Source organism: Balaenoptera acutorostrata, chromosome 1, assembly GCF_949987535.1.
Source record: "Balaenoptera acutorostrata chromosome 1, mBalAcu1.1, whole genome shotgun sequence".
Taxonomy (NCBI): domain Eukaryota; kingdom Metazoa; phylum Chordata; class Mammalia; order Artiodactyla; family Balaenopteridae; genus Balaenoptera; species Balaenoptera acutorostrata.
Window position 1 is genome coordinate 27,401,417 of NC_080064.1, and position 23,483 is coordinate 27,424,899.

At 48.0% G+C, this 23,483-nt stretch overlaps 1 protein-coding gene and 1 long non-coding RNA gene across 2 annotated transcripts in view; one reads left to right on the forward strand and one right to left on the reverse strand.

Annotated features, from left to right (window-relative positions):
• Positions 1-23,483, reverse strand: part of CSMD2 (CUB and Sushi multiple domains 2) — a 676,782-nt gene that overhangs the window by 536,874 nt on the left and 116,425 nt on the right. The window lies entirely within an intron of this gene.
• On the forward strand, positions 6,424-14,506 carry LOC103010393 (uncharacterized). The gene is made up of 3 exons (XR_451011.3): positions 6,424-6,565; positions 13,405-13,520; positions 14,032-14,506. It is a non-coding gene; the product is annotated as an uncharacterized LOC103010393 (long non-coding RNA).

A 23,483-nucleotide genomic window follows, 5' to 3' on the forward strand; every position in this document is an offset into this window, starting at 1 on the left:
CAAAGTGAGGCAGCTGAAGGCAGGTGTGGCTGGGGAGGGGGTGAAAGGGAAGGGGAGTGGGCAGGGTGGCAAGACTCCCCAACCAAAAGAAACGGATTCCCGTAAACATCATCTCTGGTCTTTGCCCTGAGCCTGTAAAGGTAGAAAAATTGGAGCCAAGGCCTAAGTGGTCTCCAAGGGACATTGCTGTCCCTGCACGCCCATGCCCCCGCCCTTCTCCAACTCCCATTCCCTCCAACCCGCAGCCCCCAACCCCCCAGACACACACACACAGCCTCCCAGGTACTTAGGGGCTGGAGGAGAATTATCCTACAAGCAGTGCTGAGATCTATGGGAATTACATCCCCTCCTTCTCCTGGACATCTCAACAGAAGAATTGGATTTAATCTCTGAGAACAAGTGCTCTTGTTTCCTAGTGGAAAAAACAGAAGCTTTTGATTTCCATGAGATAAGATCCCTCTGTGGTAACATAGTTTTGTGCCTTTCTGTCATTGCTTTTTACAAGGTGACTAATAAATAATCCCCATTACACAAACACAGCCTGCATCCATCATGCCCAGACTGCAGGCACTGAGGAATGATCTCTAATGGGTAATAATAATAGCTACCATTTATTGATTGAGTGCTGGGTGCCAGGCACCCGGCTAAGCATTCTCATGCATTATCTTCACGGAAGATGCAATCTCCCCTCTACCTCTTCCTTCCTGTCGGCTCGGCTTAGGCTGCCCTAACCCTCTTCAGCTATTTTGTTTCTATATAGACACTCATGTCCCCTCTGTGGGGATGCGCCCAGTGGCAGCCCTGACCTGGGAGGACACTGAAGCAATGCCACCCTCTGCCTCTTCCTCTTCATGTCCTCTGTCACTCTGATGGGCTATTCCAGACTGGCCTTTTCTCAAACAGAGGCGCTAAGAGGCAAGTCTCAGATGAAACTTGCGAAGGAGAGCTCTGGTGCTAGGCCCTCAGGCTGACCCAAGAGTAGACAGCTACAGCTTTTACCTGACCAGCATTTCTCTCTTCCCACTGAGGAACTGCCCTGCTTCCATCCCACGTGGCTCTGTGCAGACTGTCAATCAAATCACAACACCCTGCCTGTCCTCTAGCCACATATGGCTCCCCAGTATGGCATCTCATCCCCAGCCCACTGTGATTTCTCTTGGAGGTGGTACATGACCCAAGCATGGCCAACAGCAGTTTTTCCATATAGATTCCATATGGATGTTGGGAGATATAGGATCTCTCTGTTTCTCCAGGATCGTGTAAGCCCAAAGCTCCCAGGGCCATTCTGTCACCACATAAAAGATATAAAGCAGAGCTGAAAGATGAAGAGGGTCCCAGTATCACTGGATCCAGCTATTCCTGAAGCCATCCATCTTTTGGACTTCCTTGGAACCTAAGCCAATAGATTCCCTTTCGTGTTCAAGTTTCTTTGACTTGGCTTTCTCTCATGGACCACTGAAAGAATCATGCAATTAAGCTAGTTAAAGGCAGTTTCACTGGAATCCAGCCAGCTTACAAGAGCATTTGGAACCACAACTTTATCTAGTAATCAAGGGTTCCTTTGCCAGCTTCATTCTTTGCATATATACCATAATTCCTTGATTCAAGCATGCCATCAGTAATGACATGAGCTGTCAATTTAATTAGAGTTTTTTTTTGGAAAAAGAAAAAAGAAAAATACAGCATGAATTGCATGGGTTGATTGTTTTAAGGTTTGTTTCGATTTCAGAAGGGTTAAACTCTTGGGTGGAATGTAGAAAGGCAACATCTTAGAATCAAGGATAGAGCTTCCCTAGAGGATTTTTCAGGAAGGGATGGTCTAAGGTAGGTTCCAGGTAGTCCTGTGGCCTAGGCAAATACCACCTTAATTCCATTCGATTCTATTATTTCCAACTCTCTCTTGCACCTGGGAGCATGGTGTTGTTCTGAGGTGAGGTTTCCTGTCTGGCTCTGGACTCGACTCGCCAATCCTCCCTCTCCCTCCCTCTTCTACTGCGAACACTTCTGCCTCCATCCTTTCTGGGCTGGGCTGGGCAGCCCAGGTCCTGCTGCTATTGGTCATTCGCCAATTACCACCGAAGACAGGGCACGTGGTGAGGTTGCCGAGGGAGCACAATCTCCTACCACTTTCCATCAGTGGCGTTTCCCACTGACATGGGCAACACAGGAGCCAAGCCCCCATTTAGGGAAAAATGATCTCTCAATAGGGAAACTAATCAGAGCTGAGATGGAGAAATCTTCCCAAAAAAATACAGCATGTCCAGACAGAAGCACTTTCAGCTAGGGGTGCCCTCTCTGCCTTGGCCAAGAGGCGGAGGGAGGGTAAGGGATCCACTTCCTGAACAGTGATGGGTCATGTGCTCATTTCCGGAGTGGACATCTTATGGGACCACCTCTGATGGCGAAAATGTAGACAGTGCTTAGGACGCAGGGGAGGATTTCATTGGGGAAGAAAAGGAGGCTTTTCAATGTTCCTAAAACCTCACTTGCCAGGACTCCCCCTAATTCCCCTCTTTATGGCTGATTCATGACATGTTTGTGATCAGATGTAACCCATGCAGCCCCTGCAGGCTCAATCTTGCCCAAGTCCTGATTTAGTCCTGAATAGAGCAGGGAGGTCATTAGAAGGTAGAGTCCAAATTACACATATGGTCATAGGCCCAATATTGTAAGCCCAGGGGAGCCCACTGAGCTGGAGCTTTCCTTTCCCTCAGCAGGCTGGCCTGGTTATAACTGGGTTCCTGCCTCAGTTTCCCTGACTGGTGCTTCAGCTCCCCTAAGACTGGAATCTTATTTGAATCTGGTCACCAAGGCTGGGACCTTGATGCCCTGCTAAGCTCAGACAATCTTTCTTCCATGGATGGCTCCTGCTCCTCTGCCACCTGGAATTTGTACTTCTGTGGGGCCTATGCAGCCCCCTTCCCAGGGACAAACGTAAATCATGACACTGTCCTCTCTGGCATCCAGAAATATCTTCTGTGATGCCTGAAATCAGGGATGACGAAAATAGTATACACGTCACCATTCCTCTCCTCCACTCCCATGCAGACATCACTAACTGATCTCCGCACTCTTCTCAGTGAATCCAGATGTGGCCTCGATACATGGTCCTTGGCAGCTACCATGAATTGACTGATACTGGCATTCAAGGTGCGACCCATCTGCCCTCTCTGCCAGACCCTTCTGTCAGCCCATACGTGGTTCTTTGTCTTTTAGGCTCCAACCCATCTTGGTCCATCACTGAGCCCATCCTGATTCCCAGCCAAAGCAGACAACTTTGGGGCAGTCCTCCCAGGCCACCTGTACCTGATTCCCTAATATCCTGTCTCCTAGGAGGGAAACCCTTTACACTGCACTTGGGGAATTCTGTGGCTGCCAGACCCTACTCACACCTGCTCTTATTATTCCAGGAGCTTCAGCCAAGGGCTGCCAATAGGTCAGCTGCTCATATCCCACCCATCCCACCCCAGTCCTCATTACCTGACTCTGGTTCACCATCCCACACTGGCTTCCGGAGGAATTGTTTTCTAAATTGCAAATAATGGATGAAGAAGATCGGTGGGCAGCCTGAGCCTCCAGAGCCTCAGGCCCAGCTGCTCTGGGCTCACCACTCATGCCCATATTTGTCAGTGCTTGTTACGAGCTTGTCTATCTTACTTGGTTGTGAGTTCCTAGAGGCACCAAAGGACCCGGTCCTGTTCATTTTCATTCTTCTCCTACTATCAGCTCGAGGGATGGATAGATGAATGCGCCCCAGTTCATTCTTGGGTACCAACTCGGGAAGTTTCTACTCTTTGCCTCCTCTTCTCCCCTGGGCCTCCGGCCACATCCAGGGTGGACACGTGACCACTCATAGGTGGAGCAGGGCCCTGCCCCACCCAGCTGTGGGAGAGTGGAAGCCCCCAAGGGATAACAAGAAAGCACAGAGCACCCTCCAGGGAACCAGCTGGCCAGACTCCCTCCTGCACGGGCACTCTGAACGCTCTGCAGGCCCACTGCCCCCAGAAGGTCTGCTTCTAGTCCGGAAAACGCCAGGCTCCGTGAACAATAGAGCATTCTGGAGTATGGGTGGAGCCCCAAAGAGCATCCTACCATCTGAGCCCATGCGGAAGTACATCCAAGATGATATGCAGGGGACTGGCCGTCCCCCACCTGAAATGCCTTCTCTCTCTCTCCAGGACTCAGATGCCCCTGAGCATTATTACCCCATCAGGTCTGACCTCAGCCTCCTGGGAGTGCCCCACTCTGCGGCAAATGCACAGATGCACTGGCTCGGTCCTCAGTGAATGGGTGGCAGGCCCAGAGGCCCAGGCAGTGGCCATGAAAAACAAGCTCCTGAAAAAACAGGAGCTCTACTGAGATTCCTCCAGCTGTTGGGATACAGGCGACCCCTCAGGACTGGCCTCCTCTAACCCCTGTTGGTGAACCATGTTTTACCTGTCAAGCTGGTGAACCACTGTTTAAACATGTTAATACTCAGTGTCGGGGAGGGTGTGAAGACTTGGGTATACATTGCTGGCAAGAACATAAATCTTTCCAGAAAGCAATTTGAAACCGTCTACCAAAAGTTTCTGAAATGGCCATGGCCTTATGGATTTATTCTAAGGAGATAATCGGATTCACCCAATGATTTATGTATAAAAATTTTTCACTGCGGCAATATCTATCAGAGGGGAAAAGTGGAAACAATTTAAACACAAGGGATTGGTTAAATAATTATACCAATATAGCCATATTATATATATTAAAAATTCTAATTTTATGCTCACATATACACACAACGCCTGGAAGAATAAATACCAACATATTTATTGCGGTTCTATCTAGAGGGTCAGATCATAGTTACTTGTAATTTTCTTTGTGCTTTTGTGCATTCCCCCATTTTCTCCCATGAACATGTGATACTTTTATAATCTGTAAAAGCAAGACACGTGCTCTTGATAAAAAGACTAGCATCTCCAAGTCTGGCTGTCAAGCTGCAGTTTGAATATAAATTGTTTGACTCCAAAAAAGCCTAGAGATCTCACTTAAACTAACAAATGATTATGCTTTATAAAGCATGCAGAACCAAATCAGGGCTCTGAATTGTGCTGCCACTTCTCTGCACTTACCTGTCAGTGGCTCAGACTCCAAGTGGGCACAGGTGAGAAATAAGAACCACAGCTGTGCTCAGCACTTGACGTTTTACCAGGCGTCTGCCCACAGGATCCCCGTTTAACCTTCCCAAGCACCGTGTGAAAAAGGCATGGCAGGTATTAGTACTAACCCCATGTTCATAGAGGAGGGAATGCAGGTCCTGAAAGGTTAACTGTTTCATTCAAACGTGTCGCTCTAGTGAGGAGCCAGGCTGGGGCTTTAATCCAGGTTTCCTGACGACTCCAGCTCCTATACTCATGCTGCCTTTTGTCATCTGGAGCACGGTAGATGGGCAGAAGTTTCTGTGAGTCAAGATGGAGAAATGCCAGTACTAGGAAAATGACCTAGATTTAGTCAGGTGACTTTTATCCATCTGAAGGCAGTCTCTAGTGGTCTGCCACAGGGCTCTATCATCGCCCTGGACTGTTCAACAGGAGAACTAAGCAGAACAACAGGTTTAGGTACCAAAAAAAAAATCTTTCTCAACTAACCACACAGGATTTCATTCAGCATCCCTTTCTCTCCCTTCCAGCAAGCTCCTTCTCAGTTTTCAAGCCCACTCTTGTCTCTCCTATAGTAAAAACAGAGACAAACAGACTCAGAACCTCGCTTGGCTTGACATCTCCCCTGATCACTCAAACGTCTCTAAGGAGGTGCCAAGACACTCTCGTCTCTCCTTCCTCACCCCCCCTTCATGCTTCAGCTCCCTGCACTGGGGGTGGGGGAGCCCTGTGTGGCCAACCCCTCTCACCCTGGAGTCATGTCCCGAGAGCCACGTCCAGCAGACATTGTGCAGCCTTGATCTTCCTGGACACTCGGCTGCATTGACCATGACTGCTCTCCCTTCTCCCGAATGCCCTGACCCCTTGGGATCCGTGCACCTGACTCCCAGCTCTCCCAGGGCCTCAGCGATGGTCCCTCCATGTAAGCCTCTTCCTCTGCCTACCCTGGGTATCTCCCAGGGCTCCCAGCTCTGCCCCCTGATCTCCCCACTGTGACTGCCTCCCCCAGGTGACCTCGTGCTGTTTCACGGTGCTGACTACCACACTGTGATGGTTAACTTTATGGGTCAACTTGACTGGTCATGGGGGTGCCCAGATTAAACATTATCTCTGGGTTTGTCCGTGAGGGTGTTTCTGGATGAGCGTTTGAATTAGTGGACTCAGTAAGGTAGATTGCCCTCCCCCTGTGGGTGGGCATCATCCAATCACGGAGGGCCTGAATACACCAAAAAGGTGGAGGAAGGAGGAATGAGCTTTCTTTCCTGCCTCACTGTTGGAGCTGGAACATCACATCTCAGACTGGGATTTATACCATCGGCTCCCCTGGTTCTCAGGCCTTAAGACTCAAACTGAATTACAACACCGTCTTTCCTAGGTCTCCAGCTTGCAGATGGCAGATCCTGGGACTTCTCAGCTTCCATAATCACGTGAGCCAATTTCTCATAAGAAATATACATCTGTCTCCTATTGGTTTGGTATCTTTGGAAAACCCTGACTAATACACACATATAAACTCGTTAACTCCTAAATCCATCCGGAGTGTCTTTCCTAAAACCTCTCGACCTCCTGGAATATTCTGGATCTTCCTTTTCTTTCATTGTCTCCCCAACCCCCACCCCTACCAAACTTAATAAACATTAAGTACCGCTGATTTCACTCCTATGTGACTCAAGTCCCACCCCTCCTCTCCATCCCTATCCTCACTGCCATTATCCCAGCTCAGGTCACATCACCTCACGCCTGGACCAATGCATTGTTTTCCTAGATGGACCCCCACTTCCTGTTTTGAACCCTTGCAACCCGCCCCGTGTGATCTTTCAAAACATCTGAGCATGCCTCTTCCTCCCTTCTAAGGGCTCTTCAATGGCTCGCCATTGTCTACAGGACAACATTCAGATCCTTAACATTCAGACAGGCCTCTATGTTACCGACCCTGCCTCTTTTTTTACAGCATCATCTTACCTCCTTCCTTCCCTTCTAATTATTATTAATTCATTATTTTACCACATGGACTTTCTCACACTCACCATGCTGGCCTTGGCCTCCAAGTCTTGGCTCAGGCTGCCCCTTCTGCCTGGAATGCCTTCCTCTCCATGCCTTCACCCCTCCCCCACTCACTGGCTCTCTCTCTTAAGACTCAGCTACAATGACACCACCTCCAGGAAGCAGAGGCCAGGCAGGGAGTTGTGGTCCACCCTACCATACTGGATTATAATGATGATATATACCATCTACTGAGCATTTGTAACATAGCATAAACATTTTTTCCTGCATTCTCCTATTATATCCTCATAATAAGTCCATAAGGTAAGTTCTATTGTTATTCCCATTCTATAAATCAGGAAAGTGAGGCTTAGAGAGGTTCAATGACTTCCCCAAGGTCACAAAGGTCATAAGCAATGGAGCTGGACGTGAATCCGGGCTGATAACCGCCAGAGCCTGCCACAGGACTCTCGCTGATTTGTTTACAAGTCTCCCTCTGCCCTGGGGAGGCCTGGCATCTCCTCATCCTTTGGGTTTCTTCTTTCTCTAGGAGACCTTCTCTAACCCACCCACCTTAAATCCGGCTCAACACCCATCCTCTACAACCCCACAGCTCCCTATCAACCCCATCACAGCGCTGGTCACTGTGCGTGACTACTGGCCTGTCCCCCAACTGGGCTGGGAGCTCCATGAGGCTCAGGTGAAGGCTGCCTTGGATGGCCAGCGAATTCCCACCGCCTTGCACTATGCCAGTAATTCCTGATCAAATTACTACAGGCTTTATTTCTTTTCCCACTGGAGGCTGAGCCCTAGTCTAATAACTCCACCTAACAACTTTGAGATGTAAAGGTGGGTAGAGGTGAACTAAAGTCAAAACTCCAAAAGTCCATGGGCTTCCCTGGTGGTGCAGTGGTTGAGAATCTGCCTGCCAATGCAGGGGACACGGGTTCGAGCCCTGGTCTGGGAAGATCCCATATGCCGCGGAGCAACTAGGCCCGTGAGCCACAACTACTGAGCCTGCGCGTCTGGAGCCTGTGCTCCGCAAAATGAGAGGCCGCGATAATGAGAGGCCCGCGCACCGCGATGAAGAGTGGCCCCCACTTGCCGCAACTAGAGAAAGCCCTCACACAGAAACGAAGACCCAACACAGCCATAAATAATAAATAAATAAAAATTAAAAAAAAAAAAAAAACTCCAAAAGTCCAGAAATTAGCCTGGGAAGCTGGGCGTCTGCTCTGGGGTGATGGTTTTTAATGCTTTCATCAAGATGGGAAATATAAACAGAGTTGATGAGCATCTTCTCGTGAGAGTCCATCCTTCCCCCATCTAGTTCTCGGGGCCACTCCACCAGTTTTGTGTATTGTTCATTTCTACTTGTGAATGAAATGTCTATAAACGTTTTCTGAATGATGAAATGAGTTGAATGAAAAGAAATAATCTGGATGTCAGGGGACCTGAGTGTGAGAATCAGGTCAGCTCCTGACAAAAAGACAATGGACAAACCACTTTGCCTGGCTGGGGTCAGTTTCCTCATCCGAAAAATTGGGAATTTAGGCGGCAAGGCTCAAAGTTTTCTTCTAGTTGTAAAACAGTTTATCAGGGACTATGGCATCTGTGGTCTCTCTGATTCTGCCTCCTATTCATCTCATGCCCACTCATCCCCTCCAGCCACCCTTGACTCCTTGCTGTTCCCTGAACATGTCAGGCCTACCCCAGGGCCTTTGCACTTGCTATTCCTGCTGCCTGGAACCCTCTTCCCAGACATCCCCCTGGCTCACTCCTTCCCCTCTTTCAGATTTTCACACAATTATCACCTTCTCAAGGAAGCTTCCTGGGTTACCCAGTCTAAAATTATAACCTCCCCACCCTGGACCTGTCCTATCTCCTTTCTCTTTTTAGTTTGCTTTGCACTCATTAACGTCTATATACTATATATTTTACTCATTTAGTTTCTCCATTATCTGCTCCATATTCTAGAATGTAAGCTCCATAAGGGCACTTCTTTCGTTCACTGCTTTAAGCCCAAAATTTCAAATTGTGCCTAGCACGTAGTTGGTGCTCAATACATATTTGTTGAATGAATACATGATTCTCCATCAAAAATGCACAATCCCCATCAATGAAGCCAGTAAACCATTGCCAAATCCCAAACAGCTCTTTCATTATAGCTGTCAGGGCTTGGGAATAAAGGTGACACGTCTGCCTCCCTTGAGCTTGTGTGCATTTCATTGTAGCCAGGACTGGCCATTGCTTTCCTGGGGCCCCGACCTGTGATGTGTCCCCAATGCTTCACTTCTGTAAACCAATGTTTAGCCTTTAGAAAAAAAGCCCAACACCAAGCCCAAGCCACAGCTTCGCTAATTATTCTCGGCGGGCTCACACCAGCAAGCTGGCTGAGCAACCAGGGACGTCTCCAAAGGCACAGCTCCAGAAGCCTAGCTCAGATCGGCATTCCGGGGAACGTGGCTTCGAAAGCAGACGCCACAGACTTCCTTTCAAGTATTATCACTCACTGTCATGCCCGTTATAGATTTTTCAATCCAAAGTTCCCCAGGCAGCAGGTGCCCGCCAGGCAGAGATGAGCTTCTTCTCCCCGTGTTGCAGGCGATCCTCTGTCTGTTTTGTCCCCAGCCCCCCAGCACCCAGGCGCGCACACAGCCTGCCCTGATGCTCAGAGGGGTGTCTTCTCAGCACCACAGGTCTCCTCCTGTTTCTCCCTGGACCTCAGGGTAGAGCCCACGAGCTCTCCCACTCTCCTGAGACCCTGTGTTCTCTGCTCAGCCAACATTTCCTGAGCTCCTGCTGGGTGCTGGGCACTTGCTTCTGGAAGATACCGAGCGTGCCAGTAAATCCCTCAGGGTGGGGACCAGCTGTCCTTTGCCAAGGCCAATACTGTCCTCGGTCCTCGGCGCTCTGCAAGCTGGCCTGCCCTCTCCTAGACCTGTGGAAGGAACTGAAGCTACAGCCGCTGCAAGAACTGGGAAACAGACATAACCAGTTCTCAGAGCCACACCTGGGAAAAAGGGGTGACGGGCCTTCTCTGAATATCACGGGCAAATACGGTTTTGGGGAGAAAAAAAATCTCCCCCTTTTCTATCTCCACTCCTTCTCAAAGTCATCTCATCTAACCTCATGGCTTTAAATACTGTCTACATGCTGGGGAGGCTCCAACTTACACCTGCAGACAGGCTCTCTCCATCCAGCTGCCTACCCACCAGGTCCTCCAGGTGCCAGGCAGGCATCTCCCACCTAACAGTCCCAACAGAGCTCGCCACCTCTGCCCCTCCAAGCCTGTCCACCCATGGGCTTCTCTGTCTCGGTTAAGGGCAGCTCCACTCTGCCAGCGGCTCTGGTCAAAACCCTAGAGCCACACTGATTTCTCCCTAACACCCCACACCCAATCCGTCAACCGACTCTGTTGCCTCCACCTGCAAAATCTACCTGGAACTGGCCCACTTTTCATGCCCTCCACTGCTACTGCGCTTGTCTAGGGCCCCTCGTTTGTCACCTGCATCGCTGCAGCAGACTCCTGCCAGTTTCCCTGCCCCCACCCTTGCCCTCCTTTGTAGGTCAGATCAGACCAGCCTCTGCTCAGAGCCTGCCAGCGAGCTGCATCATGCTCAGGGTAAACGCTGAGTCCTTCCCATCATGTAGAAGCTGTGCCTGACCCGGTCCCTTCTTCTCTCTGACATTAGTAACTCTTACCTCTCCCCACCACTCGCTCTACTCTGGCCACACGGCCTCACCTCTGTTCTTCAGATGCACCAGGCAAACTCTCACCTTGGGGTGCGCGGATGGAGGGTGCTGCTGACTCAGCCTGGAGATTTGCCAGCAGGTGGTGGTATGCAACCCACCTTGAGCCTAGGCAAGCAACCACCGTGCCCCGGGCCCTCATCTCAGGCAGTGATCACACTGCATCACAGCGGTTTGATTTCTTATCTGTCTCCCCGAACTAGATCATGATTGTCCAAGGTCAAGGACCGGGTCTTGCCCATTTGTGTTTTCCCAAGCCCCATTCAGAGTATGTATTCAAGGCATGGATACCTACTCCATCCATCTATGGATAGATGGATGGATGGATACATAGATGAACCAAAAAGCTAGGTTTTCCATAACCTTTACACTATCGGGGACATTTTCTCCCTTTATACTGTTTGGGACATTTTCTCCGTTTGTGCTTGATTAGACAGTGAGAAACCAAGAAATATACTCTGTGTCCCAAGAAGCCTCAGGCAGAAGCCAACGAGTCCACGTGCTGCCTTGCAGCAGAGTCCGTGCTGTTGTCCAAGACAGCTGAGTGTGCAGCACAGAAAAGAGAACACTCTCCCCGGCTCGCGAAGGGTGGAGTCACTGAAAGCACAGCCTCCCAGACATATTTCCCAAGACAGGAAAGAAATCTCCCCGCATCTCACCCTCCATTTGAGATGGACAGGGAAGCCTTAGAAGAGTCACATGTGGTCTCAAAACAAGAAAGGGCCTTGGAGGAGGGAAGAAAACTCTACCCCCTTCAGACTTGGCTACGGATGAGCATGGCTGTTATCTCACTGTGCTCACGTATGCATTCCATTTTACAGATGAGGAAACTGAGGCTCTGAGATATTGTAAAGCATTCCCCAGGTAACACAGTGAATGGGAGATTAACCCAAGAATTATTTGGTTCCAAGACGCAAGCTCATTCTACTGTCCTGGCTGCTTCCTGCTTTCCCCCTGCCTCCAGAAGCAGGTGGATTAGCTAGGTGAAAGGCATGAGCAGACACCATGGGCACTGGGTCTAGGCTTACCTGTGCCTGAGGAAGTTTCCTGCCTTCTCAAGCTCCCCACAGCTCTGGGATCAAACAGGGCTGCCGCAGTTCCACAGGTGCTGGAATGTGGGTCAGGAGAGGGTTGTGGGATAGGGGGTGCTGGCCAAGCGCCTGTATCACTGCAGTCTCAGCATCAATGGGACTTGATTGGCAGGGCCAAGAACAATACTGGAGATTAGAAAATGGTTTGGAATCAAAGTCAATCGAATTAATGGATGGGGAGTTGTTGATTTCAAGTAGTGAGTTACAGAATCGTGGAGCCATTGAATTAGCGACTCTTAGATTTGTCAAGAATTTTAGAAGGCACCTAGGAAAACAACCTATCCAATTCAGCCAGGCTGCTCACACCAAAAAAATCCTCATCAGGAAAAGAACATGTGTGCATGCATCTGGGGACTAGGGACTCAAGCTAGTGTGCAGGCCACCATCAGGATCTGTCTCTGAAGTTTCCTGTGCATCTTACCATTGATGGACTATTAAACTGATGAAATCCAGTATATACACTAGTTTGAGAAGTATGCTAACAGCATCTCTGGCAGATCTTGATCAATCAAACCCTTGCTTGATCACCTCCAGAGATGGGAACTCATTCCCTCACAAGGCAGCCTACTCCAACTTATGATAATTAAGGCTACATAAAATTTCTTCTTGATTATTGGCTGAAATTCACCTACCTCTAACATCTATGCATTGGACGTTGCTCGGCTCTTTGGAGCAATCCAGAAAAAAACATTTATTTGTCTTTTCTGTGGCAAATTCTCAAGTCACATCCAGGTCTTCTCTTTAATTTTTCTTTGTGGGATCATCACTACTTCTCTCATTCATTCCTCCCAAACACCTACTCTGTGCTGGGTCTTATGGGAGATACAGTCCCTGCTCCTCAAAAACACCTTGTTCTGATTGTTGCCTTATTATGCGGGGAATCCATATTTCTCTTCATCCAGCCATGCGGTATTGGGCTCACCTCCTTCACAGCCAGCTGAAACCTCTATGTAGTTTACACATAAGCCAGGACTTCATTGCTGTTGATTTTGGTTTACTCTTTGATTTTGGATTTTCTCCTATCTGCTCTTTATCACACAATCAACACTAGAGCAGCCATAAGGAGGAACTTTTTAAAAAAATCACCCACAATCTCACTGCCCTCCCATATCAATTGTTTCCTTTTTTATTTCCATCTAGTCCCTGTCTGCATAAGACCTAGTTTCCATGGTTGTAATAAATATGGGGAAACAATTTTGCATTCTGCTTTTTTCACTGAAAAGTAATATCATAAACATCTTTCCATATTGCTAAATAATGCTATTATAATTATAAATGGCTGCATAAATCCATTAGGTAGATATACCATAATTTTCCTAGTCATTCCCCTATTGTTGGACATTTTTACAGTTTCCAATTTTTTTTCATCATTATAAATTATGCTGAAATCAACACTTTCATGCATATAACTTTCTTCTTCTGTTGAATTATTTCCATAGGATATAATCCCAGGAGGGGAATCACTGGGTCAAACGACATGAGTACTTTATGACTCTTGACACGTGTTGCCAAATTGGATTCCCAAAGGACTAATTTCCATCGCCACCAGCAACATGTGAGCATGCCCGTTTCTCTGCAAACACCCCAGCACTGTACTGTGTCCTCACAAGGCTTTTAGAGCTAATTGACAAGGGATGAAGTGTAGTTTCATTGTTTTAATTGACATTACTTTCATTACTAGCAAGACCAAATAGCTTTCCTGTGTATTTACTTGCTGACTCTACGAATAGCTTTCCTGTGTATTTACTTGCTGACTCTTGTTTCCTCTGATGTGAACTCCAGATAGCTTTCTTACCACTTCAGATGGGCTGGTTACATAATATAGAGATTAACCCCTTCCTGCCATATTTGGCATAAAATTATACAACAGTCAATTGTGTTTCTTTCCATTTTTAGATGTTTTTTATTGTACAGAACTTTTACATTTGAATATAGCCAGATTACCACATCGTTTCCTTTTGTTAGCTTTAAAGTACCAACCTTGGCATTGCTCTCTACTGTAGTGGAATATTTTATTTTGATCCAGTAGTCCCCGCTGTGTGAAACTATTTTATTCTTTTTTTCAGCCTGAAATTGAAATGCCTGGTTTCAAACCCACATTCTACCTCTTAACTAGCTGTGTGACCTCAAGCAAGTTACTTAACCTCTCTGTGCCTCATCAGCAAAATGGGGATAATAATAGTGCCTACCTCATAGGATTGTTGTGAGGATTAAATGTTAAAATGCAAGGCACTTGGGACTTCCCTGGTGGCACAGTGGTTAAGAATCCGCCTGCCAATGCAGGGGACACGGGTTTGAGCCCTGGTCCGGGAAGATCTCACATGCCGCGGAGCAACTAAGCCCGTGCATCACAACTACTAAGCCCATGCGCCACAACTACTGAGCCTGCGCTCTAGAGTCCGCGAGCCACACCTACTGAGCCTGAGTGCCACAACGACTGAAGCCTGCGCGCCTAGAGCCCGTGCTCCGCAACAAGAGAAGCCACCGCAATGAGAAGCCCACACACCACAACGAAGAGTAGCCCCTGCTCGCCGCAACTAGAGAAAGCCTGAGCGCAGCAACGAAGACCCAACGCAGCCAAAAATAAATAAGTAAAATAAATAAATTTTTTTTAAAAATGCAAGGCACTTATAAGAGTATGTGGCACCTGGTAAGAGCTGAAGTGATGTTAGCTTTCACTGTCATCCTTACCGTCCTCATTGTCCAATGCATTTGCCCTTCCTCTTCTCTGAATCCTCTGCAAAATTTCCAAGTGTGATCTCAAGGGCTTCATCCACATCACTTAGCACCAGAGACCCCAGCACTCGAACATTCATCTATTCATCGGGACTCTTAAGATGAGCTTGTTCAGTGGGTTATAGTCACATCACAAATGTCCGTAGAACAGACAGGAGTATCATAAATATTCTTGTTTAAGCCACTGGGCAAGCCAAGATGCTCCACGTGTGGGGCATTCCTTCTGTCCCAGCAGCTTAGATACCCATCCACAGGGAATGTGGGCAGTGTGGTGTGAGCCTGGGCTAGCTCTCCCCTTGTCCTGGCACCCTCCCCGGTGCTGACAAAGGTCCAGGCACGTTCTGTGCTGGACAACGGTCCCCGCCTGTGACTGTCTCCCTTGCTTCCGGTCTCCCCCCTGCCCTCCTCACCATCTCTAAGGCAGAAATCTCACTGCATCACCTCCCTGCCTAAGACCCTTTGGTGACGGGCGGGCTCTGTGAGTAAAGCCCAGATGCCTTCCGGGGTCTCCCAGGCCCCGCATGAGCTGACCCCGGATCCCCATCCAGCTCAGCTCCGGCTGTTCCAGCTGCCCCCACTTCTCGTACTTTACATTCCCATCCCTTGGGATTTCTTGAAGGTGCTCAAATACATACATTCTTTCTTTCTTCTGGCCTTTGATTTCATTCATTCATTCGTTCACCAAATATCTATCAAGCACCTAATATGGGTCAGAACCTGTTCTAGGAACTGAAGATTCAGCAGAGAACAACAATAACAATGCAAAAGAGACAAAGGCCCTGATCCCAGGAAACTCACATTCTGACAGCGGAGACAAACAATAAGCAAATAGACAAATAATTGTATTATATGTCGGGGTGGGGGTGACAGGGAGTGATGGGTGGGGCGGCTGTGTCATACAGTGTCATCAGGAAAGGTCTCTTTGATACGGAAGGTTTAAGCAGAGAACTGAACAACATGACGGAGAGAGCTATGCGGACACAAGGGCGGAGCAGTACAGGCAAAGGGAACAGAATGTACGGAGGCCCTGAGGCTGGAACGTGCTTGGCTTGCCCATTCCTCTGCCCGCCTCCACTTCACAAGACTAACTCCTGGTAATTTAATGCATTACCAAGGCCAGTCTGCATTACTCCTAAACTGTGGCTGGATAAAGGTCTTAAGGGAAGGGGCAGGACATGAAGAGCTGGAAGGAAGGTTGAAAAGCAGGGAAGGAAAGCCATCACCCACAAGACAGGGTCTTGGGCAGCAACAAGGTCCTCAGCAAGGCCAGGCTGGGGATGGCCAGACCTGGGAGGTGCTCCAGTGTCAAGGGCTGGCCCCCCACCTCTCCACGGCCCCTCCTTTCTGTAGGGTTGGGAGATGTGGGAGGGGCAGGCTTGGAGAACTATATGTAACTTATGTGGGGAGGCAGCACCTAGTGGAAAGAGGTGGGCTTTGGAACCAAACCGATTTTCAAACTGTGCACGACCCTTAGGTGCTGTGTAACCTCAGGCAAGGTAACTAACCTCTCTGGGTCTCCACTTCCTTCTCTGTACAGCAGGGATTCTTGAGGCCTTGCTCACCAGGGGGTGTCTCAGTGTCTACAAAGCTCCCACTGCATTGCTGGACACGTCATGCAGTGAGCTGGTCCCTTTGTTTCCTTCATCTCTTAGGCCCTGGGCTCAGGGATCCAGGGCATGAATGAGGATACAGAACTGGGAAACAGTGCCCATCATTCAACAGAGTGGAAAGGGGAAGGGTAGAGGTGATCTGTCCACCACCAAATCTCCAAATCAGAACCCACCAACGTCCTAAATGCTTTTCTCTCCTGCTGTTCCAATGAAATGGCAATGGGTTCAACCCTCAATTATCCACACTAATGAAGGAAAGGGCTGGAAAGAATAATCCAAAACAGTGGCTAATCACACCCAAATTATCAATTAATGGGAAGAGGTGGGATGGGAATATTCAATCTGATACTTCTACTTGGAAGCTTTCTCTCCCCGCTGATGCTCGGCTCATGGGTTGGGAGATAACTTCCCCCAAGGAAGAGACGGTAGAAGGACGTGTGTCCCCTGAACCTCCAGGGTGGAGGTCAGTGGACGAAGCTCTGATGGGGTCACCTGACCCAGGTCCACAGGAAGGAGACAGGTGAGTCTGTCCAGCTACAGTCATGACCAGAGCAGTGGCTGAAGGCTGACTCTCTCATCTCCCATCCAAGTGGGACATTCAGGTCCCCACCCAGTGGTATTCCTGGTGCCTTGGGAGCTATTATAGGAGGGGCTGTCCCTGGGCTGGCAGGGGTCCTGAGGGACCCCTATTTGGGTTCTATGGGCTCCCCTGCCTTGGGCACAGATACGAGAGACAGGATCAAAACTGGGGCATCTTGCTGCCTCCCCCGAGAAGGTCGTTTATCAGCTGAAGACCTGTGCTAATAGGTGTTAAATAGAGTTCAATGCAGAAAATTGAAAAGTAATGAGACTTGGAGCCGAGAGAACGAATTAAGAGGTGATCACACGTCCAGCGAGAGACACCACCTGAATAATGAAAAAGAGGAGCCCTGACGGTCAGGGAGCCCTGGGTTGGAGAAGAGGTCAGAGCGATGATCCCACCCCAAACGAGGTGAGGGGTGGTCAGAAGCAATTAAGCAGTTACCACACTTCGTCAGTTCTAGGGAGCACATTTTTCCATATTTTCATATCTTTGAAATTGGGATGTATCTTAAAATCGATGGCATGTCATACTTTAATCGGCAGCATTTTTTTTTTTCTTAGTGGTACATCCAATAAAGCTGCATCTTTTAACTGAGGACATCTTGGATTCAATGGAATATGGTCCCAGGTACCTTGAGCAAATCTCTTTCCGTTACACTGGGTGAAATGATCCCTTATCCACTCACTTATTCAATCATTATTTACTGAGCAACCACCAGGCGTCAGCTCCTGGGCTAGGCGCAGCTGCGAACAGTGATCATAATAGCCCATGCGTCTGCTTTCGGAGTGTTTATTCTACACTAGGCACCGTTAGGAACCCGTGACACATGTTACCTCATTTGTTCCCGGTGATAATCCCACAGAATAGGGATTATTATTATTATTGTCCCTGTGACAGCAGAGGTCATAGGAGGTTAAGTGACCTGCTCAAAGTCCCACACTGGCTACTAACTGGCTGAGCTGAGAGTCGACTTATCCTCCAGATCCTGAGCTTTCCTCTTGGTTCTCTCCACTATCTGGGAGCACATACCGGAGGAGAGAAGGCAAACAAGGAACAGGAAATACACGAGGGATGCATGTAATTGGAGGAGATGCACGGGGAACTAAGAGGGAAAGTAAAGGGAGTATCGGGCACCAGGGGCAGCCTCTGGATTTGGTTTAAGCAGAGATTGGAAGGAAACAAAGAGGCAGAGAAGAGTTGTCAGGTGGGGGAGGAAGGTTCAGAAGAAGGGACTCAGCGTGTCTGAAGGATGGGTGGGGAGACAGAGTGTGGCATATCTGAAGACCAGACAAAGGCCAGTGTAGCTGGAGGAGGAAGCGGGTGGAGGTGAGGCTGATGCCCATTTTTGATGGCCAGGTAAGGAGTTTGTACTCCATCTGGGAAGTAATTAGAGGATTTGTTTTACTTTATAAATTTATTTATGTATTTATTTTTGGCTGCGTTGGGTCTTCGTTGCTGCACGCGGGCTTCCTCTAGTTGCAGCAAGCAGGGGCTGCTCTTCGTTGCAGTGAGTGGGCTTCTCATTGCGGTGGCTTCTCTTGTTGCGGAGCACAGGCTCTAGGCGCGCGGGCTCTGTAGTTGTGGCTTGCGGGCTCAGTAGTTGTGGCTCGCGGGCTCTAGAGCACAGGCTCAGTAGTTGTAGTGCACAGGCTTAGTTGCTCTGAGGCATGTGGGGATCTTCCCAGACCAGGGCTTGAACCCATGTCCCCTGCATTGGCAGGCGATTCTTAACCACTGTGCCACCAGGGAAGCCCCAATTAGAGGGTTTTAAGTGAAAGCACCCCAAGATCCTTGCACCTTGCCTCTAATGACTCTTTGAATCTATCGTTGGACAGTGGGTGACTGTGGTTAAAACCCAGCCTCTACTCCATGCACTAAGCTGAACGCTCACAGGGCTGTGTCCCCTCAGGGTGGCCACTTGTGCTAATTTGCACAAAAGCCCTATATGGACTAGCAAAGATCCAGGTCAGGAGAGGCAAGCACTGGCGAGTATTGCAGTGTCCCTACTGTGTACCAAGCCCTGAACTAAGGTACCGCAGTGACAGAAGAAACAAAAAATAGGTGACATTCCTTGCTCTTGGAGACCCACAAGACTTGACCAAAGATTTTGTCATAGGAAAGATTTTTTTTTCATTCCTACAAAACACACCTATTATAAGAGCTTCCTTTGACTGAGTGCCTACTATGTGTCAACTGTCATGCTAGGTGCTTTCTGTACCTTACCACTAATGCTCACTCCCCACTTGAAAGGAAGAGATGATTATCCCATGTCCCATAGGAGGGAGCTGAGAGGCTCAGTGCCTTGTCCAAGGTCACACAGTGGGGACATGCAGGGCTCAGACTTGATCTCCAGACACCCAACCAGGCATGAGAGTAATTTTCTCCACGTGGTCGAGGAATGGGTGTTTCTTGAACAGAGACTCTGTACCAGGCACTTCCCAGCCATTAACTCTTTAGCCCTCATTACAAACCATTGAGGTGGGTGCTGCAGTTCCTCTTTTGCACAAAATCAGCTCGGGGATGTCGGGAGATGCGAAAGGTGTCATAGCTAGCCAGGGTTGAATCTACCTCTTCCTGGACCCCATTCCTCTGCTCCTACGCGCTCCTCTCCAACAATTTTAGGTCTAAGAGCTCCTTGAAGCTGGAGGCCACTTCTTATTCATTCATATTCCTCAAAGTCTACCTAGGGACCTGGAGTAGAGCAGGTGTGCAGTAAATATTTGTTGAGTGAATGAGTGAATGAATGAATGAACAGGGCCAGAGAAGTAAAGTAGATGTACCCCTTACCCACAGGTCATCCAGCCACCTGAAAATACTCCTTTGCCTTCATCACCCTGTCTTCTGACACCCTGAGGTGACGAGGGTCAGGGCACTAGAATTTGCTATGATATCATCTTCAAGCTATGTTAATATTCTTCCCCAAAGGGGGAAAATATCACTATGCATGATGAACTGTTTGTGGGATTATTGAGGACGTGATATGAAATTCATCCTGATTCCCCACTTATGGAGAAGTGCTGCCCAATTTGTCTCCAATGTCACATCTCTGTGTATTAATCTGCTACTCCGCCGTACTGATTAAAAGGAATGTTCTCCAACTCCCAAGGCAGAGCCCTCGGAAATGGAGCAGGTTGATTCAGGAAGCACACACCATCCCTTCCCAGGCAGAGGAAATGGACATCCATCACCTCTCCCCTCCCCCAAAGGAGGCCTCGCCAGGCCTGCCATTCTGGCCTGAGTGGCCTGAATGGTGCAAATTGCATATTCAGTGTATATATGTATATGGTCAAATAGCTTCCATTAGCCCAATTTTGAGATGTCTGCAGAATGTCCCTGAATTGGGGAACCCTTTCAAATTGAGGAAATTGTCTGAGAGGCCGGGAGAGGGAAATCAGCAGGTCTAATTACAGGAGGGAATAAAACCAGGAGGGGGTCCATTTCTGGACCTCCATTTTCCTGCATGACATGATCACCTCTACCCTACTTCCCCCTCCAAAAGCCAGGAAAGCACACTCTGTCCCAAGCCTGCCTCTCCTGATAGAATGACAACAGGGAGCTCCACCTCTGTCCATCTGTCCCTCGCAGATGTGTCTGTCTGACGCTGTCCCACCGTGCTCTGGTCCAGAGGCGGAGGTGACATTACTGACCTTGCACTGGGAGCAAAAACTCACCAAGATGCGGCACTGAACTGAGCTCTTCCTCCCCCATTCTGTTCCCTTTGGGAGGGCAGGTGGGTAGGGGGAGAGGAGGAAATCATGACGGGGAGGATGGGACTTGGTTGAAACATCAGGCACTGCACCCAGTAGGCTCTCGATATATATCAGCTCAATGAGTGAAAGAATCTCTACCACCCACTGAATGTGTGATCCCTGCCTCTCTGGGCTCAGTTTTTCAGGTGGACTAATGGTTCATGGGTGGGCTTCAGGGCATCTGAATTATATGAAAAATAACATGGAAAAGTGTGTGTGTGTGTCTGTCTGGAGACAGTCACAGCTTTCAAGTCCAAGACCCCCAAAGTCTAAGGTCTGCTGGACGTGTCACTAGCACCATTAGCCCTAAAGCCAACATCTCTGATACAAAGAGAAGAGGACATGAAAAGACTAAATTCCCGGCATGGGCCCCATCAGCTCCAGCCCACCAGGGGACAGGGCCCACGACCTCATCCTCATGTGGTGGGCAGTCTCCCCAGCAGTGCTGGAGCTCACAAATACGGAGACATCCTCTGCTCCTTCCCCACAGATGTTACGGTCTGTTTGTAAGCCCAGACATACCACGAACAACTGGGTTGAGAATTTTAAGCAAACTCAGGAGCCAGCGGGCTGGGGTGGGGCTGGGATTGTGACCTATGGAGTAGACATACCTATTCTTCCATCTCCTGAAATAATCCCAAGTCTGGTGAGGTTAGGAGGAGGGTGACTTCTTTCATTAGCTGACATTTATCAGGCACTGACAATCTGCCAGTCTCTGTGCTGAGCACATCATGTGACTTGTGTGTTCTCTCCTTAACCTTCACAACTCTATGAAGTATTATTCTTACCCTGATTTTACAGATGCAAAGGCCAGAGCTCAGAGAAGTGAGGTAACTTGCCCAAGGTCACACAGCAAGTGAGTGGCAAAGATGGGATTTGATTCCAGATCCGTTGGAACCCAGAACCTGAGGTCTTAATCATTGTACTGTGCAGCCTCTACCCTTGTGGTGATGGGGGAGTTGGCAAAAATAAGCTTTCCTCATGCTTCTAAATTCCATGCGGGATCAAACGTAAAATAGATAGCTAGTGGGAAGCAGCCGCATAGCACAGGGAGATCAGCTCGGTGCTTTGTGTCCACCTAGAGGGGTGGGATAGGGAGGGTGGGAGGGAGGGAGATGCAAGAGGGAAGAGATATGGGAACATATGTATATGTATAACTGATTCACTTTGTTATAAAGCAGAAACTAACACACCACTGTAAAGCAATTATACTCCAATAAAGATGTTAAAAAAATAAAGTCCAATTAAAGAAAAAAAAAAAAGGGAAGAGATATGGGAACATATGTATATCTATAACTGATTCACTTAGTTATAAAGCAGAAACTAATACACCATTGTAAAGCAATTATACTCCAATAAAGATGTTAAAAAAAAGATTAATAACCCTTAAAAAAATAATAAATAAATAAAATAAATTCCATGTGGGGATAATAAGTGATTTTGATTTTTAAGGAAGCCTCTTATATTTTTGAGAGAACTCAAGATGACAGTTAGATTTAACTAAACAGAAATACCTGTTCTCAGATGTAGATGATTAAATAGATCTAATAGACTGAGACCCAGCAGTCAGAGACGGGCTCTCTTGCACGTAAGTGTCAGAGTGACTGCTCAAGATTGACGCTGCTAAAATGCAAAAGGTGCAACCAGGATTAGGCATTAAAACCTGCAGAGACTCTTCTCTAATTGACATTTCTGATCTGCTTACAACTCTTGTTTACCTGCTGATCAGCCTGTCAGAGACAGAAACAACCCCATACAACCTCTGAGAGTCGTGTGTGGAGAAGGTGTGAAGCCCAAGGGCTTGGGTGGGAGAAACAACATATAAACACAGCAAGACTAGAAACATCAGGGAGAGACACAGTGCGGGGACCGGGGAAGTAACAGGCTTCCACACATTGAAAGACAGACAGAAGGACACAGCGAACGTTGGAGAATCAGAGACAGGGTCACCGAAACCAAGACAAACATAGCTGAATTCCAGAGGGATTTAAAAGTGAAATGGAAAAATAAAATGCTAAAAGAATGAGAGGAATATCTAAATGACCAGCTGATCTTGGCATGGAAAAGGGCTTTCTAAGCATAACATCAAAGGTAGATTATCAAAGAAAAATTAATATTAAAAAATTTGTGACATAAAAATTAAAATTGCTGCACATCAAAAGGAAACTCGTAATATTCATAGCCTTAATATGCAAAATCACTTACAAAAGGGATAAGAAAAAAATACTAACACCCCAAAAGAAAAGTAGGCAGAGACAGGGACAGGTAACTTACAAAATGATCTACTAAAGGCCAGAAAGTGGTGACAGGTCCTCAACCTTCCCGATCATCAAAGAGATGCAAATTATAACCACAAATGAGATTTCATCTCACCCATTTTAATCAATGAAACTGACTTAAGACTCCCCAGTGCGCAATGTACGTAAAGGGGGGGAATGGGCCCTCTTACACCCTGCTGGTAGAGGTGTGCCCCAGTAGAATCTTCCTAAAGACACCGTGGAATTATGTAATAAAATGAAAAATCAACACACTCTTTGACCCAGCAATTGCACTTCCAAGAATTTATTCTAAGATAATTAGATGAGGGTTAAAGTTGTATGTACAGGGATGTCCTTCACTCAAATGTCCCCATGACTGGTTAACTAATTGTGGTATAGGCAAACCACAATGGCTCCCTCACTGATATTCATTAGGAAGAACAGAGCAGGGCCACTTTTATTAACACAGAAAAACGTCAGCCTCGTCAACCAGACTACAGAACTACACACACAGTGTAACCCCAAGTGCACATGGATCTGCGTCTCTGCATGTGTGTGGGCGTTCAGAGAGCTGTCAAATGG